The sequence below is a fragment of the Pristis pectinata genome, chromosome 1 (assembly GCF_009764475.1).
Source record: "Pristis pectinata isolate sPriPec2 chromosome 1, sPriPec2.1.pri, whole genome shotgun sequence".
In the NCBI taxonomy this organism is placed as follows: domain Eukaryota; kingdom Metazoa; phylum Chordata; class Chondrichthyes; order Rhinopristiformes; family Pristidae; genus Pristis; species Pristis pectinata.
This window is the reverse complement of record NC_067405.1, coordinates 68,280,393-68,294,459: the sequence shown is the minus strand read 5'-3', so window position 1 is coordinate 68,294,459 and position 14,067 is coordinate 68,280,393.

Sequence of the window (14,067 nt, the reverse complement as noted above, 5' to 3'; positions counted from 1 at the left end):
AAACTCCGTCCCTTCTATCCCCTTTACACTAAAGGAGGTGCCAATCAATATTAGGGAAGGTGAAATCATCCATGACAACAACCCTGTTATTTTTGCACCTCTCCAAAATCTACCTCCTGATCTGCTCCTCAGCATCTCTGCTGCTGTTGGGGGAAGTCTGTAGAATACTCCCAATAGAGTGATTGCTCCCTTTCTCTTTCTGACTTCCACCCACACTGACTCAGTGGACAATTCCTCCAGGACATCCTCCCTTTCTACAGCTGTGGTACTGTACCTGATCAGCAAAGTCACTCCCCCACCTCTTACTTTTGGACCAGTCCCTTTTGAAACACCCAAGCCCTGGAATATCCGGCAGCCATTCCTACCCTTGCGACAGTCAAGTCTCTGTAATGGCAACAATGTCATAGTTCCATGTACTTACCTATGCTCTATGTTCATCAGCCTTTTTCCTGATACTTCTCACATTAAAGTAGACACTTCAGCCCTTACAACTGACTATCCTTCCACAGTCTTTCTACACTATCTTATTTGTACAGTAAGTGAACCAAGCTCTGACTTATCACTCTGGTTCCCATCCCCCTGCCAAACTAGTTTAAACCCTCCCCAACAGTTCTTGCAAACCTGCCTGCAAGAATATTGGTCCCCCCTAGTTCAGGTGTAACCCATCCCTTTTGTACACGGGATACCTTCCCCAGAAGTGATCCCAATGACCAATAAATCTGAAACCCTGCCCCCACTCCTCAGCCACACATTCATCTGCTAAATCATCCCATTCTTACCCTCACTGGCTCATGGCACAGGCAGCAAACTGGAGATTACTACCCTTGAGGGTTCTGGTTTTCAGCTTCCTGCTTAACTCCCTATATTCCCTCTTCAGGACCTCATCTCTTTTCCTACTTATGTCATTGGTACCAATATGTACCAGGACCTCTGGCTGTTCACCCTCCCCCTTCAGAATGCAGTGAACCCAACCCAGGACATCCCTGACACCAGGGAGGCAACATACCATCCAGGAGTCTATCACATCCACAGGATCTCCTGTCTGCCCCCCCCCTTACTATGGAAGCCCCTATCACTACCACTCTCTTCTTCTCCCCTTTCCCTTCTGTACCACACAACCAGGCTCAGTGCCAGAGACCTGGTCACTGCAGCTTTACTCTGGTAGGCAGTCCCCCTCAACAGTATTCAAAGCAGTATACCTGTTATCGAGAGGAACAGCCACATGGGTGCTCTGCCCTCTCTGCCTATTTTCCATCCTTCTCCTGACAGTCACACAGCTACCCACCTCCTGCAGCTTTGGAGTGACTGCCTCCCTGTAGCTCTTGTCTATGAACTCCTCATTATCCCATAGGAGCCAAAGGTCATCCAGCTGCAGCTCCAGTTCCCTACCACAGTCTGTAAGGAGCTACAACTGGATGCACCTCATGCAGATGTAGTTATCAGGGAGACTGGATCCACATCTCCCAGAACTCCCGCATCTCACAAGCTGAACACACCACTAACCCTGGAGCTATTCTCACTACTCTGCACTACAGGGAACACCAAATCAAAGAAAGAAAAAAAAACTAACTCACCAGAGACTTACCTTCACCTCTTCTCACCAAAGCCTCAGCTCCCCACTCCAACACTGACCCACTCCTCTTGAACCAAAGCTTCAGCTCCCCGCCCACACAATAGCCACTCCTCTTGAACCAAAGCTTCAGCTCCCCGCCCACACAATAGCCACTCCTCTTGAACCAAAGCTTCAGCTCCCCGCCCACACAATAGCCACTCCTCTTGAACCAAAACTTCAGCTCCCCGCCCACACAATAGCCACTCCTCTTGAACCAAAACTTCAGCTCCCCACCCACACAATGGCCACTCCACTTATACTTGCCTGACCTTTATTTGCTGCTGTTAATAAGCCAATCAGCAGGTAACAATTTGCAAATGTGCCTCATTTAGACTCTTGCAAGGTGAAACTCACAAGCTCAAGCACAGAGCTCTTTTTAAAGGTCCCGCTCCAAATCTGGCTCCAACTCCCAACTCTGCAAGTGAAACTCACAAGCTCAGGCACAGAGACTCACCTCTTTTCAAAGGTCCTGCTGCAAATCTTGATCCAACTCTCGACTTAAAAATATGTGCAAGGTGTGAATTAAAAAATGCTGGCTTATATATTTCAAGCTATCCTTTGACACAACATTTAACCATGGCTTGGTCCTTGGCAACTGACTCTGTGGGCTAAATGGCTTCCTTTCATGCTGTAACCATTCTGTGATTCTGATTTTCTATCTGTTTGGACTTAAAGCAGTTTCCACTTTTGGACATGACCCCTGGTGTAATATTTCCAGTTCTTGATTTCAAATCTAGTTCACCACTCTGTATCAACAGCATTATTTCATTAATATGCACGCAAGATCTTGTATGTACCATGTGTCAGGGACACCACACTTTCCAGGACAGACTAGAACAAGTTATTTTTATTAGCCTGACCAATTCTTCCATCACTAGTACACTGTAAAATGCACTGCAGCATTTCACCTTGACTTTTTTGACATCACCTTTAAACTTGCAACCTGTTATAGTTTGAAGGATATGGAATCAAGTGCATGCAACACCCTCAAATTCTTTAAATCACACACCATCCTGATTAGGACATGTATCCTTGGTGCCCATGTCACAAATTGTTAGGGGTGGAAGGTAGGTTGGTAAGGTAACTAAAAAAGCAAGTGTTACTTAGGTTTATAAACAGAGGAACAGAACATGAAAGCAAAGAAATTATGCTAGAACTTTATATAACACTGGTTTGGCCTCAAGTGGAGTTTGTGAATAATTCTGGCACCATTCTTTTGGAAAGATGAAAATGTCTTTGGAAGGATTCAGATGAGGTTTACCAAAATATCTCCACAGGTGCTACCTGATCTGCTGAGTATCTCAAGCATTCGCTGTTTTTATTACCAGGGTATGATTAGAGATGATGGACTGTGCATTTGAGGAGAGCACAGATAAGATTAAGAGATGCCCTCATAGGGTTTTTCAAGATGATGAAATGTTTAGAAAGACAGTGAAATTGGATCTATTGTAAGAGGCCAAAGCTTTAAAATCATTGGCACAAGAGTCAAAGAACAAATGAGAATATTTTTCAATAAGGAAATTGCTGAAATCTGGAACAGTGTTGGAAATAATTCCTGAAATAATTTTAAAAGGAATTTGGACAGGGATTTGAGGGTGAAGAATTTGCAGAATTATGTACAAAGAACTGGGTGTTGAATTAAGCATGACTGCTCTTTTGCTGTCCGTTTCTGTGAATCTCATTGTCACAGGTTCTAAATGCAGTCACCCCCTGCCTGACAATTCCCTGAGAACACCATAAGCACACAGATGGCAAGATTTCAAGGGGATGGATCTTCACCACATTCTCAAAGCTTCTAGAAATGGCCAAAATATTTTGGATTTGCCAGCAAAGTCCACCTACCGAGAGCAACCAGAAAATAGTAAATCACACACCTCAATGTGAATGCAAGGCAAAAAATGTATGACTTCATTTTATGCTGACTCTTTATGGTTGGAGGAGATAGATCCATCTCCATCTCTCTCTCTCTCTCTCTCTCTCTTCCCCCCCTCCACACACACACACACACACACACACACACACACACACACACACACACACACACACACACACACACACACACACACACACACACACACACACACACACACACACCCTTACCATCGGTTCTGCTCTAATAGAACTGAATATTTCCAGTCGTATATTATTAACAAAACAAGTCATATGTCCCAAGCAGTTTATTGACCTGATTTGTTTAGGGCCCGAATTTTGGCCCTGTTCCACAGAAACCCTTCAAAATTTGTTCTTTTTATTATTTCTATAGTTCATTCTAATGAAGTTAGGACATAGATCAAGAAAGAAGTATAAATACCAATGGTGAAAATCTTTTTCATGTTAACCAGTCAACTGCAAACCTTTAAGCACTTTTCCATTCTCTGCTCTTTGCATAGTTAGGATCTGAAATGATACATTGAATGATTAACAAGCAAACACAACTGTTTAAAAATTCATCCCTGATTAGTGGCTCTAAACATTGCCGTGTAGTAGTGTCAGCACAATGAATTCTGCCTCTGAATTTCACAGATAGTATACAATGCACTGAAACTACCACACTGACAAGGCATGAATTTCTAAGCAATTATCTCTCACTACCTATTTTAGCAGTGGTGTTAACTTGTTTTAAAGAAAAGGTTAATGTCTGCTCTAAAAGAGTAGAGAGATGCATTCCATATCAATGGGTTGGATATTGTATTGGAAATGTGGCAGTCAGTTTGCACAAAATAAAAGTGTTGCTTGAAATCTCAGTCCAGGAAAAAAAACATTGATTAGGCAATGTTGGTTATATTCTATTATTTTCAATATTCATGCTGTACCACATTATCCTATTACTGTCATATAAGTGAGAGGAAAAGCATTTGTTGATGATATTACTACAAGAGCAATAGTTAAATTATTCTTTGATTTCTTCCTGGGATATTTGTGGCTCTCATGAGCCAATCTTAATTGCATTAAGAATTTATTACATTGTGAGGGACTGGAGTTACATATGGGTTACCCCATCCAAGGGTTCCCAACTCTGAAAGATGCCAATGAACTAACTGAGTTTTTGAAGATAATCTGACAGCTTTCATTCTATTGCTCACCTTTAAATTACAACAACAACTTCCATTTATATGATAACTGACATAATAAAACATCAGAAGGCACTCAGGCACATTACAGGTGTCAAATCAAACCACACTCCCTGCCGTTGAGGACATCTTCAAGAAGGCGGCATCCATCATTAAGGATCTTTACCACCTGAGACATACCCTCTTTGTGTTACTACCATCGGGGAGGAGATACAGGAGCCTGAAGACCCACACTCAACATTTTAGGAACAGCTTCTTCCCCTCCGCCATCAGGTTTTTGAACAGTCCATGAACCCATGAACACCTCGTTATTCCTCTTTTGAACTTTTTTTTTGTAACTTTTAGTAATTTTTAATGTCTTGCACTGTACTGTTGCCACAAAACAACAAATTTCATGACATATGTCAGTGATAATAAACCTGATTCTGATTTGATATCAAGTCACAGGGAGGGATATTAGGACAGATGACAAAAACTAAAATAAAGTGGCTATAGTTAATGGTACATTGAATGTTCTGATCCTTGACTTGATCCACTGTTGATTGAGCTAATGTTGAGTTTAGTCTGTGCTAGCTAGTTAATTATGTGAAGGATAGATTAAGTCTGGCACTACTTTAAAATCTCAAATCAGACCAGCTTTGGAAAGTACTGCAGCCCCAGGCCATCACTACAAGAGTTCGAAACAGTCAGTTCCTTGGACCAGCCATCTTCAGCTTATTCATCAATGAATTTCTCTCTGTTATGGGGTCAGATGTGGGAATATTCGCTGATGGATCCAGAATATTCAGTGCTGTCCTGAGATAATAAAGTAGTCCAAGTCCACTTGCCACAAGACCTAGACAGCATTCACAAATCAACTGATAGACAGAACATTGATACCACACAAGTGCCAGGCAATGACTATCTGCAGTAAGAGAGAGAGACCACCCATCTCCCATGACATTCAGTGGCATTACCATCATTGAGCCCACTGTTAACATCTTGAGAGGCACTAATGACCAGAAGCTTAACTCAACCAGCCATATACTGTGGCTGCAAATGTGGGTCAGAGATTGGATATCCTGCAGGGAGTGACTCATCTCTTGTCTCTCAAAAGCCTTTCCAACATCTGTAAGACACACCAGAAATGTGATGAAATGCTCATCTGGGAAAGCACAGCTCCAACAACATTCCTTCCCAGAACACAGCAATAAGAATAAAACCAGAAGGACCACATGCTAGCAGACTCAGAATTAGATTCAACAAGACAAAGACACACTCACTCAATATGCTCTTCAAAGTCACCCTCACTAACATTTAGGGTTAGTACTAGTAAATACCCTCAAATGCAGGTCAAATAACAGCCCACTACAGCCATAATTGGAGAATTAAAACTTTCATCCTATAGATTATTCTACCATCATACCAGAAGACCCACTGTATCACTGGCAAGGCATATGCACAAAATATTGTGGCACATCGTTGTATAGTTGGGAAAGAGTGTCTGTGGACACAACAAAATGTCATCAGCATAGGTGTGGAAACTAAAGCTATTAAGGAACAAGATGCAAGTGAAAACTAAGAAGGGCCAAGGATGTGCTGGTTGGTCAAGATTATCCCTAGTTTAGGTGGGTGAGAGGAGAATCGAGGTGAGAGTATGTTACAGGAAAATAAATCAAGAAATGGTACTGATGGGGTAGAGCTGGCATTGACTCAATTGGCTGCATGTCCCCCCCGTCTCTGTCATAAGGAAATATGAAAGAGACCATCACAAAGCCATCAAAAACAAAATCTTCAGGTTATGCAGAGTATTGGATTTTCAAGAAAAAAAATGCTGAAAAACTGTCCAAGAGATTTCGCTCAAAGGTTCATGGGTTCTGATCAGAATAAAATATTAATTATTATATCATGCTGCCTCTGCCTTGACTGAACATTCAGTTCAGGTATAAAGTGGGTGAGATGCAGAATCACTTATGTTATTCAAGTGGTTCTAAGCACACCTCTTTTAAACTGGGGATGAATTTCTGATGATACTTGATGAGAAATCAGGACTTAGGGCTTGATTCAAGACAATACAAGGATTTTGAAGTGGTAAAGTCAATATTACAATATGTTGTGGACCTTTATTGTTGGATGGTGATGTTATACAGCAGGGGTAGATAGGTAAAACACCTTTGTTTGTGCATTTAACTGCAAGGCCCATTCTCTCATTTCTCAGTGCTCAGCCTCCAAGCACACACTTGCACAGGTGTCATCTGCATACTGAAGTCCAACCACTGGGATTGGTGTGACCAATGTTCTGTGGAGGCAACACAGGTTGAACAGATTCTCATTGGTCCTGGAAGTTAGATCCACTCCAGCTTGGAGCATTACAAGGAGAAGGACTGAATAAACTGTCAGGGCAATGTTGCCACCATAGTTGACACCAATCTGAATATGCAGTTAAATTCTTTCTTGTTGGGGATGATTATTGTCCAGCACTTGTACAGCACAGATTACGCACCACTTTTCACACAATGTTTGAATGGTATTCAGGTCTTGCAGGATGAGGACACCGAATGTTTTTTTTCCTAAGGAGTTGTAAATGGAACTGAATACAGTGCAACAGCAAACATCCACAATTTTGACCTTATGATGAAGAAAATGTTATTGATAAAACAGCTGAATATGATTGAGCATAGGACATTGCCCTGAGGAACTCTTTCAGCAATGTCCTGGTTCTGAAATAATCAGCCTCCAACAACAACAACTATCTCTTTTTATGCAATGTCTGACTCCTGCAAGTAGAGGACTCTGGGCAAGTTCAATATACTCTGAAGCAGAAATGCTAGCTTTCAGCTTATCCTCCAGTTCAGAGATTTTCCCATACAATCTAATCAATTCGAAAGTAGCCTCCATTAAATCAAAACTTCAATTTCAAAACAGGTACTTGAAATCCAGCCCAACAAGAAAGGAATAGATGGGGCAGCTGGGTCTTTGTCTTGAATTCGGCCTTGAACCACAGTTCGGACTAGAAAAAGGTTCTTTGGCCCATTGTGACTCTGCAGGGTTCTTCCTGAAGTAAGCCAGAATTATTGCATTGCCGTGCACGCCTCAGTTGCATTCTTTTCCGCTTTGATTCTGCTTTGCATATATATTCTTTCAAAAGATACAGTGGTCAGTGCCTCAACATTCACTTTCAAACATTACTCTAAATCTCTGTTCTCACTCCCTTGCCAACTATTTTGAAATAGTCTTTTCCTCTTCGCAGTATTCAAAACCTTTAAGAAGCTCCACTTTGTATCTCTATTTACTATCCTCTGATGCGCAATACTGTTTGAAATGAGCCGATTAGTCAATGTTTCCAGAAGTGTTGAAGAGGGGACAGTTAAATATTTATATAATGATGTCGATAGCTGCCACCCTGATAACAATCTGAACAAAAGGCAGGATGGTGGTATCGGGTGCAGGTGACCACAAACCCTTTAATGGCCTCATGCTGTGCACCTACAGATGGGGAGATCAATGTTGGTGGCCTACAGAGCCCCCTGGTGTCTGATTTTAAATCATCAGAGATTAAAGACTGACAAATTTCTCCAGCTTTCCAACCAGTTCTACATATTATTCTGCGTACATTGCATATTAAGTTGGTTTAGCCACCTGAAACATGCAGATGCTTTAGAAGCCCAACAGATGTCTCCTGTGAAAAACAGCAGCAGATAGAGAGTCAGCATTAGCAGGGGAGTTACTTGCCAATCTCTGACTAGCCTCACAGATAATCTTGTCTGGGGAGGAGAGTACAACCCTACATCCCTTGGTCATTTTGTCATTAGCTGAAGGGTGTACACACGGTAAGTTAACCTTCTTCCCCATTACCCTCACAGATATAAATAGGTTCAGCTGTTGTTGGTGACTGCTCTGTTAACTTGCATTAGACCAGCTGTAAATTTGATTCAAGCTATCATGGGGGGGAAGAGGGGGTAGGGGAGAGGTGCAGACATACTGAAAACAAAATTATATTCTTAATTTCTTTTTCATAATTTGAAATTTTACTGATTTCATGCCACCATTATTAAATGATAGATTGGTAAAGAACAGATCAGATTAGACACAGCCACCTCAGATTGCAATTCGACACACACTTTTTTTAACAATTAATATTACATGTATTTATCAGTAGCTTTGGAGGATCTCACAACCCCTACAGGAAGAGACTTTGAAAGTCAATTTAATGTTCTGGTCAATAATTCAGAAGGGATAGTTGTAGCAGTAATTTACAGGTTGATCGCTAAATTTATTGTAATAATGCTACCACAAAAAGTCTTTGCAAAGATAATTCCCTTGCAAATTTATTTGGACAGGCAGATAGGCTGACAGGCAGACAGGTAAATAGCTAACCCAGTTTAAAATTCAGTTTGCTTCTCCCATTTCCTCAGCACTAAGCAGCTAACAAAACCAATCAGGAGATTTTCAGCTCAGAGTTTCTCCGGTGAAGGTCTTGAATTGGAGATACTGCATATCATTATTGTTGCTCACATCACTTTCCTGCCATTCAACAAATGCCACCAGAGTGCCTTGCATGTAAATACGTAATGTTAATTAATACCGTTATTTTCCTGTAATTATTTCAAACATACAGGATTTGTTTATACACATATCAAATTAAAAGGTGCTTTGCAGGGATCAACCATCTCATTAGCTGGGTGTGTGTGTGTGTGTGTGTGTGTGTGTGTGTGTGTGTGTGTGTGTGTGTGTGTGTGTGTGTGTGTGTGTGTGTGTGTGTGTGTGTTGTGTATTTTATGAACTGGAGTGTTTCTGTAGCTGCCTAATTTCTGGTTCCTTGCCACACAGCTCCATGTTTGAACAAGGGACCCTTATCACTGTTCTCCAGTTCAAGGAATGTACAAGGTATTGCAACATTACCACCTTGCCGACTATAGACAGAAGAATAACATATTTTCCTGACTGATGCTGAAGTAAATTTTCACTTAATGTTAGCAGGGCAATGGATTCAGTCTAAGCGGCACCAGAACTACTCATATAGTCATAAAGCAGGGAAACAAGCCCTCAACAACAACAACTCAACAAACACATGCCAGTCATCAAGCACCCATTTATGTTAATCCCACACTAATCCCATTTTATTCTCCCCACACGTACATCAACTCCTGAAGATTCTACCACTCACTGACACACTGAAGGAAATTTACAGTGGCCACTTAAGCTACCAACCAGTACATCTGTGGGAGGAAACGCAAGCACATGGAGGAAACCCATGCAGTCACAGGAAGAACATGCAAACTCCACACAGACAGTGCCAAAGGCCAGAATTAAACCCAGATTGCTGGAACTAAGGCAACAGCTCTACCAGCTGTGTCACTATGCTACCCAGAACAGAGCAAAATAAATATTGTGTTAATGTCTGAAAAACATTTGTACTTCCGAGGGTTTAAACACTTTGATGTTGAAACATTGCGTTTAAGTTATATTTGGAATCAAAATGGGAGTGTGATGACAATACACTCAGAATACTGATTGTACTTTTGTTTCTGAACCTCAGGAAGGATAAACTTGCCTCAGACATGGAGCTACAAAGGTGAGCTAGATTATTCTGGGTTGCATGTATGGAGAGCTTAAATTAACCTTTAGCTTGTAAGAATGAGAGGCAATTTCATTAAAATTCTAATGAGAGGGTTAGGCAGCTTCGAAACCAAGAGGCTGTTTTTCCTGGCAGGATAACAGGTCAGCTATGAGGAGAAATTTCATTACTCACAAGATTGTGAGTCTTTGGAATTCTGTATCCCAGCAGGTTGTAGCTGCCCAGTCGGTAAGTCTGCTCAAGGCCAAGATTGATAGTTTTTTGGGCACTTGGGAAATCAAGGGTTATGGGGATTATACAGGAAAGTGGACGTGGTAGGGGATCAGGCATGATATTGAATGTCAGAACAGGCTTGAGAGGCCATATGGCTTCCTCCTTCTATTCATGTTCTTGTGTTAACACACCCAACCTCCAGCTGCTATTCTACCACAGGGATTCCTCATCAACTAAATGTTGAACATCTCCTTTCATTGTGGTAGGAGGACCTGTGTCAAGAAATATGCAATGTTCCCATTAGCCAAATCTAATCCCAATCAATACCGATGCATCCATTGTTTTTCATTTACTTATGTGCTTGAAGGTTATTTGGCATTACACTAATTCTCAGCTTCTGAAGTACATAAGAGTTAAACAGGGTCCTGGGATACAGAGTTAAATTGTGCATAGAAAGAGACACATAGCAGGGACCGCACCTCCCTGTCCTCCGTTCAATTAAATTTTCCCTAAATAACTTCATCTAACTTTTCACAGTTGCTTGATTAGAGCCCATCCCTCTGAAACTCCAAGTCCGAACTGAAGTTGTGCAACTGTGGTGATTGTCGTCACACTTCCAAAAATATTTAAATGTATCTTTTCTTTGGTGTGGAGATAACATTTATATCGGGCTGTTAACATAATAAAAGGCTGCAAGGCATTTCACAAGAATGTTATCAGATAAAAACTGCAACATAAGGCGGTGTTAGGTGAACAACAGCTCGGTCAAAGAGGTAGCAATTAAGGAGGATAAATGAGGAAAGTGGGGGGAGGTTCAGGGAGGGAATTATCATGCATAGAGACTCGGCAAATGGGGTAGTAATTAATATTGGGGATCCTCAAGAGACCTGAACCAGACTGGGTTTCAAAAGACACACTCGCCCTTCCCCCTCTTTTTTTCACTTACCTAACAATAGGCTTCAATTATATATCTGTTTCTTGTGCAATGATGTCACTTGCCTAAAGAATAAAACACTAGTAAATTGATTGTATTTCTCCTCTGAACCACAGTGACCTACATGCATTTTGTTATTAAAAAGCATGCTGTCCTGTTGCTGAAAGCCAAATCAGCAGTTCGAAGACTGTACATTGGTTCTGTAAATGTTTTTGTACTGTGCTCTGGTTCTATGCTCTGCAGTTTAGAAGTCTAATGGTTCTTGAGGCATTCATTTAAGATTCTGCCTTCTCCTCAAAAAGTCCACAAAGTAATCAACATTTGTCAAAAGTGCTACAAAGGAAAAATTCTTTTGTGTAAGACAGTTGAAGTTAAGAATTTAAGCAGTAGATGTGATTAGATTTTCCAAAATTTAAAATTTTGTTCTTGTTTTGAAAACCTTGGTCTTGCCTTTCCCTAACTCTGCATTCTCCTCCAGCCCATGAATCATCAAGATACACCTATTCCTCCAATTCTGGCCTCTTGGGCATCCTCGGTTTTAATCACTACACTGTTAGCAGCTGTGCCTCAAGCTGTCAAAGATTCAATGATGTGAAATCCTCTCTCTAATTCTCCCCAGCGCATGCTTCTCCTTTAAAACACTTCTTAAAGATTCAGGGCCAAAAATTCTTCCATATAATTCAAACAAAACCCAGGAGAGGTCAAATGATATATAAATTCACTTCATATCCTTTCAGATATCCATGCTGAATATAACACATGAATGAATGGATCCTTGCTCCAACTACTGTAAGAGATCGCCCCAACATCTCTGTATTTCCTGATTACTTTGACAAGGATTTCTCCATTCCTCTGATAAATCAGTGGTTCCTAGAGGAGAAGACTCTTGCTACCATTTTCAAGGCTCTTTGTATGAGGCACCCTAGTGGGTTTCCTGGCCACCCTGGGGAAACAGGCCTCCCTCTTGCTGCATATTACATTGACAAGCATTTCTATATCTCTTCAATATTTCTTCCAAAACTTTGTTCTGTTGAAATCCAGAGTTTTGTACACATTTTTCAGGTGTCGTTGCATTCATTGGGAAAATTGTCTCCTCATTTTTTAGCTGAATGTTTGTGTTTACACACAGAATAACCTCCACAGTTTCCAAAAGGACCACACTCAAATCAACCCTTAAAGGCACACTCTCCATGGCAGCCACTCAGCAGCAACACTTGCTGCCATGGGCGAGAGAAAAGCTGCAGGAGAGAGGGCTAGGGATACACTGATTTTTTTGAAAAGATGTAGAAAACCTTGTCAATGCAGCAAGAGGGAGGCCTATTTCCCAGGGTGGCCAGGAGACCTGCTGGGGTGCCTCATATGAAGAGCCTTGAAAGTGGTGGCAGGAGTTTTCTCCTCCAGGAACCACTGGTTTCTTGGAGGGATGGAGAAATCCTTGTCAAAGTCATCAGGTAATACAGAGATGTTGGCGCAATCTCTTACAGTAACTGAAGCAAGGATAAGATAAGATTTCTTTATTAGTCACATGCACATCGAAACACACAATGAAATGCATCTTTTGCGTAGAATGCTCTGGGGGCAGACCACAAGTGTCGCCACGCATCCGGCGCCAACATAGCATGCCCACAACTTCCTAACCCGTACATCTTTGGAATGTGGGAGGAAACTGGAGCACCCGGAGGAAACCCACGCAGACACGGGGAGAACCTACAAACTCCTTACAGACAGTGGCCAGAATTGAACCCGGGTCACTGGCGCTGTAATAGTGTTACATTAACCGCTACACTACTGTGCCTCATTCAGCATGTATATCTGAAGGGATGTGATGGGAATTTATTTATCATCTGGCCTCTCCTGGTTCATTTGTTCACCAGAGGCACAAACACAAGACCTCATGGCAACAAACCGCGCCCCCCCCCCCGCACCCAGTACAAACACTGGCATCTGTTAGATTGTAACATCGTCCGAGTGAGGGACCATAAAGATGCCTCCATTGACTTTGTCATGAAGGCACCAACATCTGTTGGACTGACACTACCAAATTGCTCTATTATCTTCATCAACTTGGCCCTAAAATATCACCATCAATAGCAGCATTGCCACAGGAAGATCAATGCAAGCCATGATCCTGACTGAAAGGTCTGCAACGGAGCCAATTTGTGACTTTCATCTCCACACTGAGAGCAGTGCAGGAACGAAAACATGGTTGATGGTCTTCCCGCAGAACATCACATGTTTCATCAGTAACAGCTTTGGAAAACATGAGCCTGTGAAAACATTCCTCTTCAGGAAGAATATAGGGCCGAATGGCCTATCCAGTGCTGTACTATTCTATGTTCTATGTTAATACCATCTCTCTGAAGCCTCTCTGGTAGGAAGATTTTTGCTAATTCTTTGCCTCCTTCCCCTGGGTGTCTGGCCCACTTTGAGTGGCTAGCCATAATGACACCTCAGAAATGAAGTGCGGTCACCACTGACCCACCCATTGAGTGATAAATGCAGGAGCTAAATACTGGAGAAAGCACTCCCTGTTAATTCTAACATACTCTGTGGACTTGTTTGAGCACACAACATCAACTTCTGAAAATGCTCAAGCAACACACACAAAATGCTGGAGGAGCTCAGCAGGTCTGGCAGCATCTATGGAGGGAAATGAACAGTTGATGTTTCGGGCCGAGAC